We start from the raw sequence: 21,372 nt of genomic DNA on the forward strand, positions 1-21,372 counted from the left end.
GCTTCTTTTATATTCGCATTCGATTTGCTTCGAATATTCAAGATGCTTCCAGGTGTCGCTTCCTAAGTGTGGCCTACTTTAACACGCGCCCGGCCAGATATTGCGGCGCATCGGTTTCATCGAGTATCGAGCATAGTAGGCCCAAACCGTAACAATATCATAAGAGACATCACCGCAATCAGAACAGAAATACAATATAGCTACCATAAGAAAAATAAAGAATGATTATGGTGACCAATGTATTATTGTAGAGGAGGAAAAGTGGCAATAGTCATTTATTTTTAGTTAACCTGCCAAATGAAAAAAAAATTAACCTTACCGACTTAATTTCCAAAAATCATTTTTTCAAATATCTCCATAAGTAATCGGAATTTTAGTAATTTAAGACGCCATATTATTAAACTCAAAATGACACAATTTTGCCATAATTTAACAAACTCTGTATCTCTTACCGTTTTTGAGATTGCCATGCTTAGGAACATACAAATTTGTCGCACTCTGTATAGACACATAAACGTGCACAAAAAAAACAAATATTTGTTAAAAACAAAAATAATAAAACTAGCTCATTCAAACCAACTTTCTTGGTGTTTCCATGAAAACTTTACTTTCTGCTCTTAAAATAGAATATACTCATGCTCAATTTTTTTGGTAAATACGCGTTTTTATATGGAAAAAAACACCAAAACACCCTGTGTTAATCGACGTAGCCCAAGGGCTGTTTACTGTTATACTCAATTTCCAATTGATTATTAGTACAATTACTAGAGTCCGGATTTATAGAATTTTTGCTTTTTGTAAATAATAAAAGCAACCAAACTTTGACATCTAATGTGAACGATTTACGCAAAAACACGTCATTTGACAGATTTTTTCATGCTTATTTTGCTTTTTTCTTCTTTTTGTGCTTAATTTAGTTTTTTGTGCTTATTTTCTGCCATTTTTTGTATGTTTTTATTTTGTATAGATTAATTTAAAATTGCAATAGCTATATTGAGATATTAAAGGCTTCTGGGAGACAAAAACATACCAGTTCTCTGTTGCAAAATGAGTAAGTATCAATCTACAAATTTAAACTGACCAAATAATTTCCAAATGCTTCAACTAATCTATGGTATAGAAGCTCTCAAAAGATTTCAAGACCCGCGTTTTCTAGCTTCCTTATGCTTCTAGAGCAGTTTAACAGCTTCCACAAGTTTCTAGAAAAGAATAAGTTTTAAAATGCTTTAAAAGCAATCCAAAACCTTCAATGCTTTTTAAACACTCCAGAAACCTTCCAAATGCTCCTAAAGTAGTCAAAAAAAATCAAAATACTACAGAAACTCCAAAAATGCTTCTAAAGATCGAAAGCCTTTCAAAATCTTTTAAAACAGTCTAGAAACTTTCAAAAAATTTTAAGACTGTTTCCGTATGATTCTAAAGCAGTTTAAAAGCTTCCACAAGTTTCTAGAACACTTCATAAGTTTTCAAATGCTTTAAAAGAAGTCCAAAACCATCAATGCTTTTAAAACTCTCCAGTAACTTACTAAATGCTCCGAAAGTAGTAAAAAAAGATTTAAAAATACTACAGAAAGTCCAAAATGCTTCTAAAGCAGTCGAAAGCCTTCCAAAAGCTTTTAAAACAGTCTAGAAGCTCTCAAAACATTTCAAGACAGTCTTAAAGTTTAAGTATGCTTTTAGAACAGTTTAAAAGCTTCCAAAAGTTTCTAGAACCGTCTACAAGGTTACAAATGCCTTAAAAACAGTCCAGAACCTTCAATGCTCCTAAAGTAGTCTAAAAAGATTTCAAAACTCTACAGAAACTCCAAAATGTTTCTAAAACAGTCGGAAACCTTTCAAAACAATCTAGAGTTAGTAGTTTAGTTCCAAATGCTCTCTAGTCTAGAAGCTTTCAAAAAATTTTAGAACCGTCTAAGAATTTTCAAATGCCTCTAAAGCATTTCAGAACCTTTTAAATGCTCTTTAAATAGTCCAAAAACCTTCCAAATACTCCTCAAGTAAGAAGAAGTAGTAGTCCATTTTCTTTCAGTGGAGTTGTACAAGTACAAAAGGAAGGGAATGACACGCAGTCGTCTCCACAATACTTTATTTAGACCTTCAAAAGGTAAGGCCTGCTCTACTAGTTTCGGACATATAAATGGCCATCTTCAGGAGTTACAAGAATAACTTACTCTCAACTCGACAATCAATGCGCGGGCTGTCTTTTTAGAAAGGGGGAGACAGTGAGACCCATGTTGTAAAGGTTTTGTGAATTTAAAGTTGTTAAAGGTGGGAATAAAGCTGAATGGAGAAAAAAGAAAAAACTGACACTACATATTTAAAAGACAAATACTTAAAATTAGACCCATTTTAAGGGCTGGGTTAGACCCTATGGGGAGAAAAAGATAAATTCAGATACAATCCACCATCCACGGCAGAGGCGATCGAACAGGAAAAAAAATCCTTTTAAATCTCCAAAGCATTCGAGAGCCTTCAAAATGCTCTTTAAACTGTCCAAAAACTTTCCAAATGCTCCTTAAGTATTTCAAAAAAATGTGGAAAGTTTTCAAAACAGTCTAAAATCTTGACTCAAAAAAAGTAAAAAAGTTGAATTTCTGAAAAAATTTTGTTCCGTTTTTAAAGCTTTTTTACAGATTTTTATGTGTTTTTGAGGAAAATAGTTTTGCTTTTTGAGCGGTTTTTTTTCAAGATTTTAGTGCTTTTTAATTCGGACTCTAATAATTACATAAAACAAATTAAGATTCTCGACTTTTCCATGTTTTCTTCTTTGTTTTAACACCACCTAACAAATTTTTTAACGTCAATTTTTTAACACATTCTGGTTTTCTTCAACCTTTACTTGCTTCGTTTTGTTTTATATACAGAGTGATTGAAATCCTCTCCTTACCATTGGAAAGTCTAGAACTAGAAAGGATCTAAAATCCTGTTAAAATTAAAAAAAGGAAATTTTATCATCTTTGGATTTCTGAGATTCTGAGATTACAAAATAAATTTGGCAATCAAGGTGTGGCAACACTAATATATAAATAGCATCAAATAGAAATTTCAAATATACCTTGAAGAAATTTGGAAGATTGAAGAAGAAAGGTTGAAGATTTTGGTTTTGGTTCCTTGAATAAGACAGTTTCTTCCATTTTCATATCGTATTCTTCTAACTATTTTATTTCTTGTTTATTTTTTTTGTCATTTGCTTTATTTTCAAAAAATCATCCATATTTCCACAAGCAACTTACACCAGCACAGTCTCTCATGCAATTTTAAGAATGAAAAAAACACATAAATCAGCATTGTTCAAGGCTTTTACATTATGTGAATTTACTTGGTTGAAGTAATAGAAAAAAAATTGATTGGGGAAATGAATATGGTTCAACGACTCAATATTATTGTTCGAAAATACTCCAAGCTCTAATAACCTTCCATCCATTCAGAACATGGTCGTATATGTGTATGGGATAAAAGATTGCAGCATAACCTCACAATACTTAAACACAATATGGCGGCGGTATTATTGTGCAATCCATGTAATCCCTTTCAATCCGTCTCGCGGCAGGCGTACGTATTGCCGTAATTTTTAAAAGAGAATTTCCCGAGCTCCGTATTTGGAATTGCATTAGGAAAATTGAAAATTTCCCTTAGCATCGGCTTCCGGTTGGTTATTTCACGCTTTCGCTTTACGTTATATACCAGAAAATTAAGTCGCAAACTGTGTACAGCTCGAGTTTCTTTGTAGGCGTCGCACCTGATTTAAAGAGCATCATTAGAAGTTTTTAAGGAACTTCTCCATCTCCCACTCTTCTCTGAGTCACGTCTTTGAGGGAGCGAGTACAAAAGCGCGAACACTCTGGTAGAAATCAAAGCGGAACAACGACAAAAGACGATTATAATAATAATTAGTGTCACAATCATTTTGCGTCACCGTACGTCTCCTTGTGATCGACTTCATGAATAAACGAAACGAAGTCTCTTTACACTGCCAGATGACCCCTAACTGAAGGTAAAACAGCGTGAAATTGTCTATAAGGCTTTTTCCTATATTATCCTTTCAATTCCGAGAGCTTTGCCTTCGAAAGATGGAGGGTTAACGTACCTCTACAGTGTATTTATAGTTGGAGAATTTTTCGATTTGGTTGGCGGACGAGACACTTTTCATGGTAATAGATTTTTTTTCAGTGAACTGGAAACATAGGATTTGGTGATTTTGATGTTCGAACAAACCCTCTCTTAATCGTATTAGGTTGACAACCTATTGGGATATCTCTAAACTAGAACACTGTATTTAGATTGACTTAAAAGGACCTTAAAAATACAGCGTTGCAAATTTTTTTCGGTAAACAATGAAAGATATGGATATCTTTCGAAATCGGATGAGTTTATTCGTTTAACCGACCTTGCACCTTTAAAGATTAACCAAATCCTTGCACATGCATTGCCAAATTTGCCCACCCTGTATAAACCTGGCAATGACGCTCATTATTGCCAACGCAACAACCAGCATTTTTTGTTTTCGCTAATTAGAACTTGAATTTGTGACGTCAGACCCACCCTCTATAAACAACTTGTAATAGATTGATTTAAACTGAAATATACTTTTTGTTTCTCCTATATTTACTGTTTTCTGTTTAAAATAAGATATAGTTTAGTCGTACATACAGGGTGTCCCACGACGAAAGACATCGATTGATATTGGAAAAAGTATAAATAGGAGTGTTTTGAAAATTAGGCAGGATACTGATGTGGGCATGCCCAATCTAACTAAAATATTTTCAAGGTGGTTGCACTTCCGTTTATACCGGAAGTCGATCACAACTTTCTTATTTTAAATAGAACACCTATATTATTACATATTTGGATTCCTCACAAAATTCTGACCAACTTTTGTGTACAATGCCCTATGCCTATCTATAGCCGTTTTCGAAATATTTGATGTTTTTCCAAAAAAGTGACAGTTGCAACGCTCAACATATTTTTGTACTCTGTCAAAACCGTAATTCATGTTGCAAGGAAACTTTGGGTTATTGTAAATAAAGGATCGTTTTATTAAACTGAGGGTGCGTAATGACTCATTTGTATACAGGGTCGTCAAAAAAAATCATAAACTTGCCACTAAAAAAAATGAAATATTTCAAGTTTTTTAAATAGAAACCCACATTTTTTATGACGGAACCATTTTGAGCATTAAAAATTACTATACGTTTACTTGCCTATACCTAAATCCAACCCATTTCGTTTTATTTGAGAATAAACATTTTTTTATTAGGCTACATGTTGGGATTAGCTGGTACTCATTTTTTTGACGACCCTGTATAGAAATGAGTCATTACGCACCCTCAGTTAAATAAAACGATCCTTTATTTAAAATAACCCAAAGTTTCATTGCAAAATGAAATACGGTTTTGACAGAGTCACTTTTTTGGAAAAACATCAAATATTTCGAAAACGGCTAGAGATAGGCTTAGGGCATTGTACTGTGTAATCCAAATATGTAATAATATATAGGGTGTTCTATTTAAAATAAGAAAGTTGTGATCGACTTCCGGTATAAACGGAAGTGCAACCATCTTGAAAATATTTTAGTTAGATTGGGCATGCCCACATCAGTATCCTGCCAAATTTTCAAAACTCTCCTATTAATACTTTTTCCAATTTCAATCGATGTCTTTCGTCGTGGGACACCCTGTATAAATAGATTGTAAAACTCACAAATAAGTGTCCCCGTGTGATAGGAGAATCATATCCACACTCCTGCTAATAATTAAGAAAGTGAGAAAAAACTTAACTGAAATATTGCAGCTTTGACAGTACAAATAATTTAGACAACTAATTCTGATTGGCTTGTCTACCTTTTTGTATTTTACGCATTAATTACGTGGTTAGTTCTGAACAAAGTTTTCCCAAGAAATACAATAATGAATCAAAAACTTTTCAAAAAGACAAACTTTCCTGTGTTTAAAGTTGGGATAACCGGTAAGACGTTCTGTTTACGACAAGCAAAATTAAAATCAACGTCTTGCAACACTGAAAACAACAAAAAGTAATTCTTTTAAAAGCAGAAAAATTCTAAATTAACTTTCACATGAGATATATTTATTTTTCTCCACTTGCCATGGAAATGACATTCAATCTGAATTTCATTTAGGAAACCCTAGTGTAATAAACGAGTTTCGTTTTCTACACTCGCGTATACATTTATGTGGAATTCAATTTCCTCGCCTGGTGATTTTTTTTGTATTGAATTTAACTTTTCACTTGAACTCTTGTCTATTGTTTCTTGAGTTTTACTGTGGAGCTTGATTCCTTTTGTTTTGTAGCTGCGTTCAGAATGCAACAATAATTAATCACAAGGGAGGAAAACTTTATTTTCACTGCTTAACAAGAGTAGCTCTGTTCAAGACAAGGAAATTAAAATTTACCTCTGTTTTCGTGTTTGTGAAGATGTCAAAAAACCGCCAGCAGGATAAAAGCCGGATTGCTTTTCATTTTCGGAACTAATCTCGTTTTTAGTAAAGCTAACAAAATGACGCGGTCTTATTTTCGGAGTCTAGAGCGGAGAGGAAAACAGAAAACATACACACTCGGAGAATAAATAAGCTCCCCAGTACCTGTAACGAGATTAAAGAAAGTCTTTTTGACGCGAAAAAGGTAATAAATATAAGACATAAATTACCTTATAACTCGCTCGCAGTTACACTGAAACCGGGCTTTCGGCGACTGAAAAACGGCCGACATTTTTCAGGGAAGCCGACTTCCGTGTAATTCGGGCTTTTTACGTTTTTCCTGATGATGCCGTAGGTCGTATCTTCGCAACACGTTAGTATTTTTGCGATGCTGAAGGCGACACGGAGACGGTTTTATTAAATCGTATTAAGGTCCAGAATGATTTATTTTCACACATACGGCGGAAAAAGACATTTTTTTCCTGTTGGGTAATGAAACAGAATATCCAAAAGTTTGTATGGAAACTTTCAGTCTAAGATAAGGTCCAAGTTTAACTTTCAAAAAAGGCCATTTTGAAAATTAAATTTGTATTCAAATGAGACCTAAAATTGAAAAATGGCATCCTCTAAAATGACTGGAAAAATACGCCGTTTCAATTTAACGCACTTACGGAACACCCTGTATACATTAAATTTGCTCTTTTCACCGGATTAAGGTGATTAGGCATCTAACAAATCATTCACAGACCAGAATAGGGATGTACTATCAACGATTATTAAAGAGGATCTATCATCAGGTTTACATACACTATTATAAAATTATTTATGTTATTAATCATATTAATTAATTATTTTTGACCTAGGTATTCAATAATAGAGTCTATCTAGTCTGGGACAAACATAACAAAAAAAAATTATTCACCTAGGTAAATAATAATGTCAATGTCTATTAAAACACATATGACATATGAAATATACTTGACTTGACAGAGACAGATAAGACAGTATTTACATCAAAAGGTACTGTTCTGTTTCAATGGCCTCTTGTTTAACAGCATCCAGCCAAACTTCTTTCTGTCCAAGATGCTTCAACTGCCAAGGTTGAGCGCGCCTGAAGCGACGCCCCCTCCTACAAACAGATTGGCAATAAAGGGTCACACGTAAAAATTCTTCTCGTCCTGGAGAGAATCAGGACATTACACACTGGGAACAACTCCCAAGGACTAGATAAGGACAATGCTTGAAATCAACAAGTCCAAAGCAAAAGCATGCATCCTCAAAGCAAGCGAAAACACTCAAAGCAACAGCCATGCAAAAACCAGCACAGCCCGTCAGCAAGCACACATCAAATGATCATATGCTCTTGCTCCAAAAATCTATAAATTTCCCTGAATCCGAGATGTTGTGGTTCACTGAGAATTTCCGCCATACGCAAAGGAGTCGGGGAAAAGGCCGCAAGGCTACCGTACAAGGAAGGATTTAACTGCCTGACTTTCTCATTCCAAGAAAACATGATCCAAATCTTCCTCCACTCCACAAGAGCAATCCGAGGAATCCGAGATACCTATTCTACCCTTATGCTTTGAAATGAGACAATGTCCAGATCTCATCCTACAGACCACACTCACAAACTTTCTTCTCTCTTTTTGTACCTAATTTTTGTAAACCATGGTACCTTTGGAGGCACATTCTGAATGCGCAAATATGCACTCCCTTTATGTATTCCTATGCTTCTGTAAGAACTAATCCATGAAGTCCATATACAATCTTTAATAGCCCTCAAGATCTTTTAACCCCCATCACCAAATTGTCCTCTCTTCCACTCCTGGCAAGCTCGTCAGCCTTTTCGTTCCCTCTAATGTTAGAATGGCCGGGTATCCACAAAAATTCAACTTTCCTCTCCTGTTCTCTCAGGAATCAGACAAAATCAGAATCCGCCGATCCACACACCACTCTAAATCCGCCTCCATTGCCCATATCTCTTAAGTCCATATGTCCATAGCATCAGTTGTTCTTCTTTGAATACCCCAACCCATTGAAGCATTGTACACTCCAAAACCACTCTTATTAGTGACTCCATTTACAGATGCATCTCTTACAACAAAGTAAACCCATGAAAAGGTACTTTTGAGGTTGAAGAAAACAAAACCGTGTAAACAAATATATGGTTGGTAACTGATACTGATGTCTTAAATTTTTGTATACCTATGTTCTTTCTTCGTTTTTTTAAAGATTTTTCGTTTGTTTGTGTTTGATGGTCGGAAAAGTAAAGGAATTTGGTAGAAACATGTCTCCCAAATTCAAAGAAACAAGTTTCAATACATGAGTTAAAATAGAATGGTTTAACCCACCGACCCATTATTAGGTTTATGTTGACCTGTCTCAAAAAGTAATCAATTAAGTGCCTCGGTGATAGAGAAATTTTAAGGATATGTGACTTTGTTTTCAGATCTTATAGGGCTCTCAATTAACTTAAGACAATCGATTCCTCTACGTATTGTATTTCGTTTAGTAAAGTTTGTTCAAACCATTAGAGCTTCATATTACTTGTCTAAAACTTAGTATCGAATAATTTAGTTACTTAATTCATTTACTTTTACGAACACATTGTAAATTGTTATATTTCAAGTTTTGTTCTTCATTTTAAACTTCTCTGGCTAATATATGACGACGCATTCACCGTTTTGCCAAGATTACACAAAAACTGAAAATTCTCCATTTTTACTGAAGCGTAAAAACACAGCATGTGGTCTGAGTCTGAGTGCCCAATTCGAAACATGCGGCCGTCCGAACATGATAGACACAACAGCTGCAATTACTTCAAATTACCGAAGTTCCAGGCTCGAATACACTGTGTAGTGTTTGAGGCTTAAGATATTTAGAAACAACACTTAAAGCGTAACGGACCTCGAGGGCCTCAGTCCACGTTATAACCCTGCTTAATGGCGCTTTAACTCCACAGTGTTGTATTACATGTGGTTTGCAACCCCATTAATAGGGCAATAGATTTATATAGGGTTAATTAAGTGTCCAGCATAAAATACATGTATTTTGATGAACAATTTTATCCATAAAGTATGGAATAAATTCGATTAAAATTCAGGGAATTATCTATCAGAAAAATGCTCGGACACGTATGTGATTATTTTTAAAGGCGCATTTTTTGAGGAAAAAATTTTATGTACCGGGGGTCCCAAAGTTGAGATATGACCTTCGTGTTGAGATTTTCAAATGAGAATGCCCATTTTATGTTGCATTTATGTTTTCTACGTAAAGTTCTGGGTATTTTTCATCTAGCATATCCTATGTCGATATTCAGCTATTTTCGAGAAAATAACGGTTGAAAAATATAACATGTTTTATTGAAAACAGTGTACAACTATAATAAAAAACAGTAATTAAAAAACTAAATTAAAAAAAAAATAAAAACTTATTATTTTTTTAATATTAAAATAAATTCCGTATTTGAGCTAATTTTCTCGTGCACCTTTTCCAAAAATTGTCCTTAACTTGCTTATTTGACAGTTGACGACCAAAAGTGATTAAAATAAAAAAAAAGTTCAGATCGTAAGCTTTCGAAAAATATGCCCATTTAAGTTAATCGGAGAGACAGGACGTCAACGTCAAGCTTCACAAACCTTCAAAGTGATTTAACAACTTTTGCTTTAACCTAAAATAACTCAATTATTTTAACAGTTAAGACAAAATGTCACTGAAGGTAAAATATAGTCCAGACCAAACGCTTTTCAACGGTGTATTCAAAAAAGGTCATTGGTGTGATAGTTTGACCGCTAGAGGGCGTCAAATTCAAACTTTGTGACAATTTTGCTTTTAACTCAGTTTGGGATAATTCCCGGAAACTAAAAATTGTTTTTCACTTTTTTGAGACACCCTGTACTCAGCCGCTAATCTGAGACACCTTGTATCACCTTGACATCCATTTTGCCCTAACTGTCACGGTTTTGGGGATGACCTGGAAATTATGTCAATTTTGACGATTTTCAGTACGTGGCACCCTAAAATGACATTTTTACAAATGACACTTTACGTCATTTTTGTATCATTAACCTGAAGGAATGGGCCTATCCCACATATCATAAATTTTTGTTTTAATGACTGGAATCGAAAGAATAGGATCAAAAAAATAATTTTTCATATTCTTGAAGAAAAAATTATGGTCGTAAATATTCCTACATTAGTTTGAATTTGTCCATTAAATTTAAAAGATCTGTTTTGGCGCGCATGTGACGTACGTAATTCTGGACGATTTTATTGGCTGTTGCACGCCATCTGTTTCACTTCTTGTCGCTGATTGGTTGATAGTGTAGTACGTCACCGGCGTACAAAAAATTGTGAGACAGGCCCATTTAGGCAGTGGAAGTTTATTTTAAAAATTCAAAAATTTTCTCTACCTCAAAGGTATCACCTTTTAAATTTTTTGACAATTTTTGTTTGGTACCAAAAAATCGCATAGAAGGTAAAAGTTGCATCCCCTTGAGCTGCGTTTGCGGTAAAAATTCAGACCTCTGACTTGAAGAGTTCCTGAGATATTTCGCAAAAACTACAAAAAAAGAAGGTTAACTTTGACTTTTTTTGTTATATGGCTCGTATATACAGGATGGTTCAAATAAGCGAGTTATTCACGATTTTCTGGAAAAGTGCACGAAAATTTTGCTCAAATTAGGAATTTCCGCTTGATTTGAGGGGCGGCCAATCAAGGCTGCTAGAGCAAAAACAGTTGCGTATCGATACAGACATTTTACATCAAGTAAGCCTAGAATTTGACGTACATTCCAAAAATCAAATAAAAAATGGGTCATCCTATTTAAGAAATTATAAATTTGGTTTGTTGCTGAAATTTGGGACACCCTGAATTCCTGTATACTAATGGATTATTTAGGAAAAAACAAACTTTGCGACAATAAATCAAACACTAGCCCGATGTGTACGTTTTTTTTTAAATAATTTTTTCGAAAACAGCTGAATATCGACATAGGATATGCTATATAAAAAATATCCAGAAATTTTAGGTAAAATCCATAAATGCAACAAAAAAAGGGGGTTCTCATTTAGAAATGTCAACTGGAAGGTCGTATTTCAATTTTGGGACACCCTGTATATCTAATTTTTACGTTTAAAAATAATAACATACATGTCCGAACATTTTTCTGAACGATAATTCCCTGAATTTTAATCGAATTTATTCCATACTTTATGGACACACTGTAGAAAAACAACACAATTAAAGTCGTTATCGTCCAAATTTGCTTGAAACAACTCAGTACTGCTACAAGATTTCTCGTATTATTAGTAATGATAATAAGGAAAAACGAACCTTACTAAACATTAAATGAATGCTTTCAAATTTTTGTAATAATTCAAAAATCAATTTTAAAACAAGCCCGCCTTTTCCAACTAACATTTATAACAACACGTTTTTTCTGATTATTGTTATTTGCACACAAACAATAAGAATGAATGACCTTGTTACTTTTTTTTACTGCAATTTAATCAGTTTCATGCAGCGCCACTCAATTAGGTAATCGATGATTTAACGTTCCGGCTTCGCCATTTTGTCATCACTTGATAAGTCAATAATAATTATGAATCTAAATGTACAATGTTTCTGCATCGATGATTTATAGTCGATAACCGGTTTTAAAAAAAGCGTTATCGACAGTGCAGATAATTGGACGAAATGACGGCAAAAATCGCTCTTTTCGTCGCGCATTTTTGTGACCGTCCGGACGATAAATATGTCCAAATAAACATGACTTATCGGAAAAGTGTATTTACAAGCCAGAAAGCCCTGTCATTAGCTTAATAGGATTAAATGGAAATTCCGGATAATATATGGACATTGTTTCGAATCGGAAAAGTATGTAGCGGAAGCTGGGATTGTTATGCACGTCCGTTTATAATTTCACCATTTTTTTCGGTGGCTGTTTGAAGGGAATTCGAAACGAAGCCTAAACAAATACAAAACCAAATCAGGGATAAACTTTTCTGCTCGATTTTTGGATCTCATCAAAAAATTACAAAAGTGACCCGCAACAATAAAAAATACATGAACTAATTTAAATTACAAAAAAAATATAACACAAAGGAAATATTTGTATATTGGATATAAATTACTGAGAATTATTATTGTCTATTTGTATTTAAAAAAATGATGATTTGCATATGTTTGGTTAATCATGTTTTTTTTCTTTTTTATAACATCGTTGGTAACCTTTTTTGTCCTTTACAATTCAAATAACCATTACCTACTGTCATGTCAGTTTTCAACTTTTTTGCTAGGTTTCATTCGTTTCAAAATAATTCGTTTTTCTATTTGTTCTGCTGTGTTTTTTGTCCACTTACTTCGTATTCTACCTGTGACGTAAATGCTTATACAGGAAAATCAATCTTTTTCTAATCATTTTTTTTAATGCGACTTAATGTCTATGTTTTCCCGAGCTTTTGCTACAATTAAATGTTTTCTTTTTGCTGAAAACACTGCATTTTTAAATCATATAATGTTTTTCAAACTTTTGGAAAAATTATATCGTTTAAAAGTTGGCAACACTGGTTCTAAGATCTGTCAGGCGCGAGCCAATAGAAGCAACCCTTAAATATTCCTTAGCACCAAAGTACTAAATATGAGAATAGTTTTGAATATACTGGTGTGGTGAAACTAAATCTGACCATAGAAAAACCTGTGTAACTGACAGAGAAACATTGATAATTGCATGCGCGAGACGAAGACAGAAAACCTAAGAAAAGTAGACTGAAATTTTACTGCGATGTTGTCAAACGTCTCTCTAAATTTGTCGACTAGATTACTCGCAAATGTAATTTTGTGAATAGAACATTCCTAATAATAATCTCCATTTATTTTGATAATTTACTATAAGTGTTTAGTTTGGTTTCTGTATACACAGGGTGTCCAGCATAAGGAGGGCCACTATGGAGATCTTGAAAACAGTTAGAGGTACAGATTTGGTTAAATGGGAGAAAAGTTACATAATAATGGCCGTAATTAAACGACATTTAGAAATCATCTTTTTTTTTTTGGTTTTCGAGATATTTTGTATACCGGAAATTTTTTGGTTTTACGTTTTATTTTTTTGTGACGTTAATATTGGACCTAGACCTAAACTAGTTACACTTCTCCACAGCAAATTTTCAACTCTTTGCGGAACCATTATCAACTTTTTTAAATACAGTCTCGATGTTTTATGTTAGATCTGAAAGCCCTATTTATTCCAAATTCAATAATGTATGACACTTAACTTTTTTTTTTTGTGAGAAAACTGTTTTTTCTTGTCTTATTTTGAAGTCTAAATTACCTGAACATTTTATGGGCATAGGGAATTTTTAATTTAAAAAAAAATTCAAATTTTAATTCAATCAGGTCCGTAATAAGACATTTCTTTGTTGAGGTCAAAAAACTTAGTAAAACGCATTTAAATCATAAAGTGTCATACATCATTGAATTCGGAATAAAAAGGACTTTCAAAATCCGATATTAAAAAATAATGACCGCATTTAAAAAAGTGAAATTGACGATGGTTCCGTAAAGACGAAACGTCGGAACAAACAACTGATAATGTCGCTTTAAAGAGTTTTAAGAGTTACTGTGGAGAAGTGTCATTAGTTTTGGTCTAGGTCCAATATTAATGTCACAAAAAATAAAATGTAAAATAAAAAAATCACATTTTTTAAAATATCTCAAAAACCGAAAAAAAGTCGATGTTTTCTAAATATTATTTTATTAAGGCCATGATTACGTAACTTTTCTCGCATTTAACCAAATCTGTATCTCTAACAGTTTCCAAGATCCCCATAGTGGCCCTCTTTATCCTGGACACACTGTATATTTGTTTAAAAACTTAGTGGCAATTAGGACAATAACTAATCCAGTGGATGAATTCAGAAAACCTTCTGGCAACATTGCCCTAAAGTTTTTGCTATTTTACTAGGTTTTCTGTCTTTTTCTTGGGCATTCAATGTTTCTCTGTCGGTTACACGGTTTTCCTATGGCCAATTTTAGTTTTACTTTATGAATGAATTCAATTTAGTTTTCTTTTTTTAATTTTTTGATAGAATTTTGAAGAATGCGAGTTTTTTCTGCATTCTAGTTGACTTTGTTTTTATGTATAAAAACATCATCTCCTGCTATCAAAACTAATGAATAAACAATTCGTTACAATGAAAGTACCTCGCATAGTAGCCACTTAAATTTTATTAGCACTAATATTGCACATCAAAGGAAATTATTGTGTGCCACTTAATGCAGGTCCAGACAGGAAGAACTTAAATGATTATTAGATCGTATGGACTCGTGTGTTTATATGCAAAGCGAGCACATATGCTGATTACTGTTCCCTTAAAAGTTAAGAAGGAAACTGGTCGTAAACATTTACGTATGCATAACATACTTTTGCTAACTACATTGTAATATGTAATTGTTTCAAGGTAATGAAGCTCTGCAACAGATGTTGCTCGCTTTAATATTCATCCCGTCATCTTTTAGACTCACTTTTACTTTTCCTCATTGTGTTTTATCGTTGGTATGTAACAACAATGAATAAATGGTTTTTGCATAAAAGCTTCGAATTACAAGAGGTCCGGATCAATCGAAACTACTGAAAGAACCTCTGAATAAGCACGGAGCGATTAAATTAGCAAGGCAGACAATGTCTTTGAATTGTAGAGGGATAATGGAAACATTCGCATTAGCTACCCGATCATTATTAAGAACGATCTAATCACCACTATGGAGGTGTGTTAATTAAATTACCTAAATCACACGTGAATTATACGTCAATGACGGTATAAAAAGCACATCTATTGATTAAATATTGACGTTCACTGGCATCGATAATTAGTTACTCGACTTGGCCTTGCTTCGGCCATGAATTTGACCCTGATCGGAATCATACGAATATGGTTCTTTGTTGATTTTTTTGCAGCCTTAGGCTGTGTCTGCATGATGAGCTAACTCTCATTAAATTTCTTGTTATGGTCATCAGATGGTACCAGCTTAGACGACGAATACTTTATATGTATGAAAATGTTTGTTAGACTTGACATAGGTCAAGGTAATGTATTTACAATTGGTGACATTATTTTTTAAATTAACCTTATGTTTGTAAGTTCGTAAGACTGATATGCGTTCGTGTAATGTATATCAGCTCGTAGACGTACATTTGCGTGCGCAAAACTATGACTTTCAGCACTTGTCAATAAATAATCATTTCTTACTCACGTGCGGTAAAGTTAACAACTCATTTAGGAATTCTTTTCACTCTTGCTTGTTTTCTTACCCAAGACTACCATGCTACCATAATAATAATTGTCGTGTTTTATTACAAATTTCTGTCACCTTCGACAATGCACAAACAGATAAACAAAATTCATTCGTAACAACCTCTTTTGCAACCCCGAAACGTTTGCTTACACTGAAATCTTTACGCCTTACCAAACCCCTTCCATTCAGCTTTCTCAGGAATAACAGTCCTAAGAAAACAAACTTCCCCTGGGAAAATACGTTAGCGGCGTAGAAGATCAACAGGAAATTTCTAATTAATGGATTCCCGTTTTGTGCTCGAACAATCGTGCAATATTGCGATTTTAAACTTCTAACTTTATACTGTCTCTCTATTTGGAAATCCATTTGTGTTTAGTTGATATTAATTACACTGTCACTTGGAGGGTAATCTCATTACATCGATCAGTTAAAATCTGGTGGAAAGGTAGTGGTAGGTCAACTCAGAAACTTGTAGAAAATCAGTGAAATATTGGGCCACTGGAATTCTTCCATTAATCGATTAAGATTCATTGAAATCCTGACAATAAAATTTCCTCTTCCGGATTCACGTTAAAAATGCTTAATTATATTATAACCGAACCGTTGGTTGGTCCTAAACTCGGATTCTAATTACTCAAATAGGATTGTTCAGCATAAACCACAAAATATTTCTTCGGAGCTCCAAAAGTGTTTTAAAATCCTGCTTCGGCACTTAGAAAAATTGCAGATGGAAACGCAATCAGTTTAATTATGTTTGAAACTTCGAGTTGCGTCCCTTAAAAGTTGAACAATTTTTTTTCTTGGTATTTTAGAGACGACCGTCAAGACAACATTAAACGTACACTAATGGAAAATTACGGCGAATGTTAAACAACTTTTCGGTCCTGATGCCGCGAAGTTTGAGCTAGAGGTCACATCGTATTTAAATCTGGAAATTTTGATTTATACCCTACGGTCTAAAGTTGGAAAATATGTTTATTTTACAGAGTAGTAGTTTTGCATCTCGGACGAACTTTATGTGTGTGTTGGTGGTATTTACGAGACATCTTTTAGATTGAGTTAGGAAAAAGTTGTTTCTCATCCTCACAAAATTATAGGTACTTACGTATAGTTCAGCGACTTGTGTTGTTGTTTCACAACAACCAGCAAAATACGTATCTCGGTGATGATTGTCAAAATAATTATGGTTTTAGGATATAACAATAAATTATGATTAAGGTACGAATTTATTTGACACATTTGTATCGCAACAATGTTGCACAATATGCGAGAAACTCATGTTTCCTGTCTATACAGCGAATAAAACAAGCAAAACTACAAAAATGTAGATTCGAGAATTTAGTTTTACCTACATTGAGAACATCGATACAATTCTACAAAGAGAAATCATATACAAGTACATACACATAAATTAGGGCATTTTTACATTGTTAGTTGTCATCTCTAGGCAAAATAACGACATATTTGACAAATGACATTCCGAAAACCTACGAATGGGGGTAGAGGCCAGGACTACATGAACGAAAAAAAAGCAAGGTAAGAAACGAAAATGATTTGTTTGTTTAAAATGAACTGATCACCAAAAAGAATGAGACAGTCATTTTTGAGTGGCTGTTTCTTCAAATTGATTGACTAGACTTTATTAATTTTTTTGAAGATTAAATGGTATTTTCTTGTTTTTCTATTTACCTAAATAATCTTTATACAAGTTTTCACGGATCCGAGTATACAGGGTGTGACTGAGGTGTAGTTAAAAAATGAAAAATTCGGTCTAATTCTTCGGCCTATTCTTGCAAAAAAAATTTTTATGTTTCAAAATAACCTTAATCTAGTCTTGTGGTCAATATCTCCAGACGTCTCCAGTTTGGTGATTAAAGGCCGTTTACAAATTTTATAGCAAAATTTTCTTTTCTTGTTTTTAATTTAACGATTTTTTAAAATCTTTTGTGGGAGTAGAAAGGTTACACTTAAAACCAACCAATTTAAGTAAAAATCTTAATCTGTGTTATACAGGGTGACCTAAAAAAAATGTTCAAAACAAAATCATATTTTTATGATTTTCAGTGATTTTAATGGAAAATGATGATATTAGATAAAGAAGCACACTATTTGTGTTGTGCACACTAATGCTCCAATTCATATATTTCCAGACATTTTCACCAGTTTGGCGATTAAGGTTTATAAAATTTATCGGTAAATTTCAAAAATGCGTTCATTTTTACATCTCAATTCAAATTAAACAATTTCTTTAGATTTTTTGCTGAAAAAATACGGGATAAGCAATTACATTTAAAACTACCCAATATAACTGAAAAGAAGTAGTCCATATTCCCACAGTTGAGTAGTGAGTGTAAGTGAAAGTAAAAACCACAAAGTCGATCTCCACAAAATGTATTTTAAATAGCTGTTATCGGCTATCTGCCCTGAAAAAATCTACTGAAATTGTTGAATTTGAATAAAAATATGTAAAAATAAATCCATTTTTGAAATATACCAATACATTTTGGCTGGTGATAAACGGCTCTTAATCACCAAACAAAACAAAATTGGATCATTAAACAAATAGTGTGCTTCTTTATCCAATATCATTATTTTTCATTAAAATCACCGAACATGCCAAGATTTATGATAAAAATATGGGTAGTTTTAAGTGTAATCTTTCCTTGTAATCCCTTTCTTCTCCCACAAAAGATTTAAAAAAAATTAAAAACAAGAAAAATAACCCCATTTTTGAAATTTTGCAATAAAATTTGTAAACGGTCCTTATTCATCAAACTGTCGAAAACGTCTAGAGATATTGACCCCAAGGATCGATTAAGGCTATTTTAAAAAATAAAAAATTTGCTTGCGAGAAATGACGTTAGATCAAATTTTTCATTTTTTGACTACAACTCAATCACACCCTGTATACTAGGATCCGTGAAAACTTTTAAAAAGATTATTTTTCTAATTTTATTTTAATTTTTAATTTTACTACAAAACGTTTTACTTTTCGTAACTAGTTACGATGGTTTTCACAGCTTTTTGGTCAAAATTAGAAAAAATTATGTATGCAACGCGTTTCGAAAATGTCTTATTGTGTAACTCATTCAAATTGTAGGACCTCGCTGCGCTCGCCCTACAAACATTCAATCGTTATACAAAATCGAACTTTTCGTAACTGGTTACATAAATAGCTATTACGTCATCAGAAAGAGGAATAAAATACCTTTTTATCCTCAAAAAAAATTATTAAAATGGAGTTATTAAACAAAAATTACCAACAATTTTGCTGTGCCATTCTTTTTGACGAGAAGCTTATACAGGGTGTCCGATAAGTAATGGTAAAAAATTTAATAGCGGATTTAAAGGACCAAAATAATTCGATTTAGCACAACTTACCTCAGACGAAATGACAACGATAACAGAAGTTCAGGGGGTCAAAGTTATTTTTTTTTTAAATGGTCTTTTTTTAATTACTCATGAATAACTTGGAGTTTCTTGGTAAAATTAGATATTCGGGGGTTTTTGAAGATAGCACATTTAATTATCAACGCAGTTTTAAGTCAGCACGCAGAGGTCGCCACCTGCAGAAAATAATTCGCTTTAAAATCGACATAACTTTTTTTCTGGTATAGTCAAGTGACAGCTGTAACCCGAATATCTGTTTTCCAATATCTTCTTGCCAAAAAAGGTATACCTAGTAAGTATCCCAAAAAAAACGGTTTTCGAGTTTTTTGCAATTAAAATATTGACCTCAATGCATTTATAAAAAAAAATTTAAAAATTGGTTGAAATAACTGTATTATTGTCCCAAAATGTCTCAACAGCATTTTAAGTTGAAATTAATAACTTGCCATGGTTATCTATTATTTCTTCATAAACAAAATGCTTCAGGTAAAAATCTGGAGAACCAATTTTCGAACTTGGTGCTAGTGCTGGTCATAATATTTGGCTTCTCCGACCAATTCAACGATTCAGAAAATGTTTGTTTATGTAATTTCTCACTTGTAATGAGAAATGATCTAAGGTTCCATCCTCCAAGAAGATTACAAATTGCAATCATGATTGGCATCGAATACTTTAATTGCAAATATTTAGGAAACTGTTGATCTTAAAGATTCCAACTAATACCTTTTTTGTTAAAAAAATATTGGAAAACCGATACGCAGATTTCAGTTGTCACTTCGCCTTACCAGAAAAAAGTTAGTGATTTTAAAGCAAATCACTGGTTTTAGATGGTGATAATATAAGCTGGCTTAAAACTGAGTAGATAATCAAATTTGGCACCATCGAATGCCTAATTTTAGCAAGAGAGCAACTCCAATGGGAGCGCGTGATAAAGTGAAAACTTTGACCCCTTATATGTGTATTTCTGTATTTGTATATATTTGTGTTTCTGTTTCTGTTGACTTTTTGTCTGAGGTAAGTTGTGCTAAATCGAATTATTTTGACACCCTGTATAAATGTAATTTTTTTTGTGAGACCGCCCTCAACTAACATAACCTAAAATTTTCAAGAAAAGAGTAGAAGAATACTAATATGTAGAAACGATTGTGCTGACTAATTGTCAAAAAATGCCTAGAGTGGAGCAGAAGAATATATTGAAATCATTGAGTTTGGTAAGTGCCTAAAATTTTCAAAAGAAAAATATAAGAATGTGTTAAAATGATTGTTTTGGCTAATTGACTAAACTTTTCAAGAAAAGAGTCGAAAAATGTACAAAAACGATTACGCTAGCTAATTGTTCAAATCAAAAGAGAAGAGTAGAAGAATGTGTGATTGTTGATGCGAAAGACAACTTTGCCTCGTTGTACGTATAATTAATTTATTATTACTAATTTTTAATTAAAAACGTAAATCACTAAAGGCATTTTTTGCAACTTACTCTTATTTGACTAATAAAACTCCAATAAGAGTAGCTTTTGTAAAGAAAACAAATGTTCTTGTGTTATAGAGGTAAATATAAAATAATGTTTGCTACTCAAGTGTAAAGTGTCTTTCAAGTTTTACACCAACACAAACAACTATTTTATGATGCTATAATGGTCCAATTAATTGAATTTCAAGTTTAAAGTTCAAGCACTCTAAACTAAACAAAAACGAAAGTATAAGCTTATCAAACCAGCCTTTCAAAACCCAATTACCGAACATCTGCAGAGTTCAAAGAAACTTATAACATTCGACAGTCTATATAAAAAGAACTGCCAAAGCTAATCTCTTAATAAACCTCAAAGGCACCCCGAAAATTATTTACTCAAACTTGGTGAAACGTCGAAATTGGCGAATTAGACCCCTCCCGAAAAACTTTTGCCCAAAGGAAAGCGGGTGGTAAATCCGCGCGAGGGTAACTTTCCCAAAAGACGAAGTGTCTCTTTTCAACCGAAAATAATGACACTATAAAATTAAGTTTCGGCTAATATTGCGAGATTATCGTTTCATCACTTAAGCGTAAATAATTTAATGCTTAATGAACTGGTGTTGGGAAAGTTTCAAATTTTGAGGAGGTATTTCAAGAAATTTTGAGGTCGTAAAGTAATGCACGCAACTGAATAAACAAGACAAGTTACTAAACTTGGCTTCTATACACTTTGAGGGCGCTAATGCGAAATTCTCAAAAACTATTCGCCAAGTTGGCTGGCTTTAAACACAAGCGGGATCTGG

The 21,372-nt window shown here is 33.2% G+C and overlaps 1 protein-coding gene across 2 annotated transcripts in view; it reads right to left on the reverse strand.

The window, feature by feature from the left end:
• LOC145730506 (Ig-like and fibronectin type-III domain-containing protein 2) overlaps positions 1-21,372 on the reverse strand; it is a 113,344-nt gene that overhangs the window by 76,246 nt on the left and 15,726 nt on the right. The window lies entirely within an intron of this gene.

Source organism: Ips typographus, linkage group LG1, assembly GCF_016097725.1.
Source record: "Ips typographus isolate SLU linkage group LG1, UJ_Ityp_2.0, whole genome shotgun sequence".
NCBI classification, from domain to species: Eukaryota; Metazoa; Arthropoda; class Insecta; order Coleoptera; family Curculionidae; genus Ips; species Ips typographus.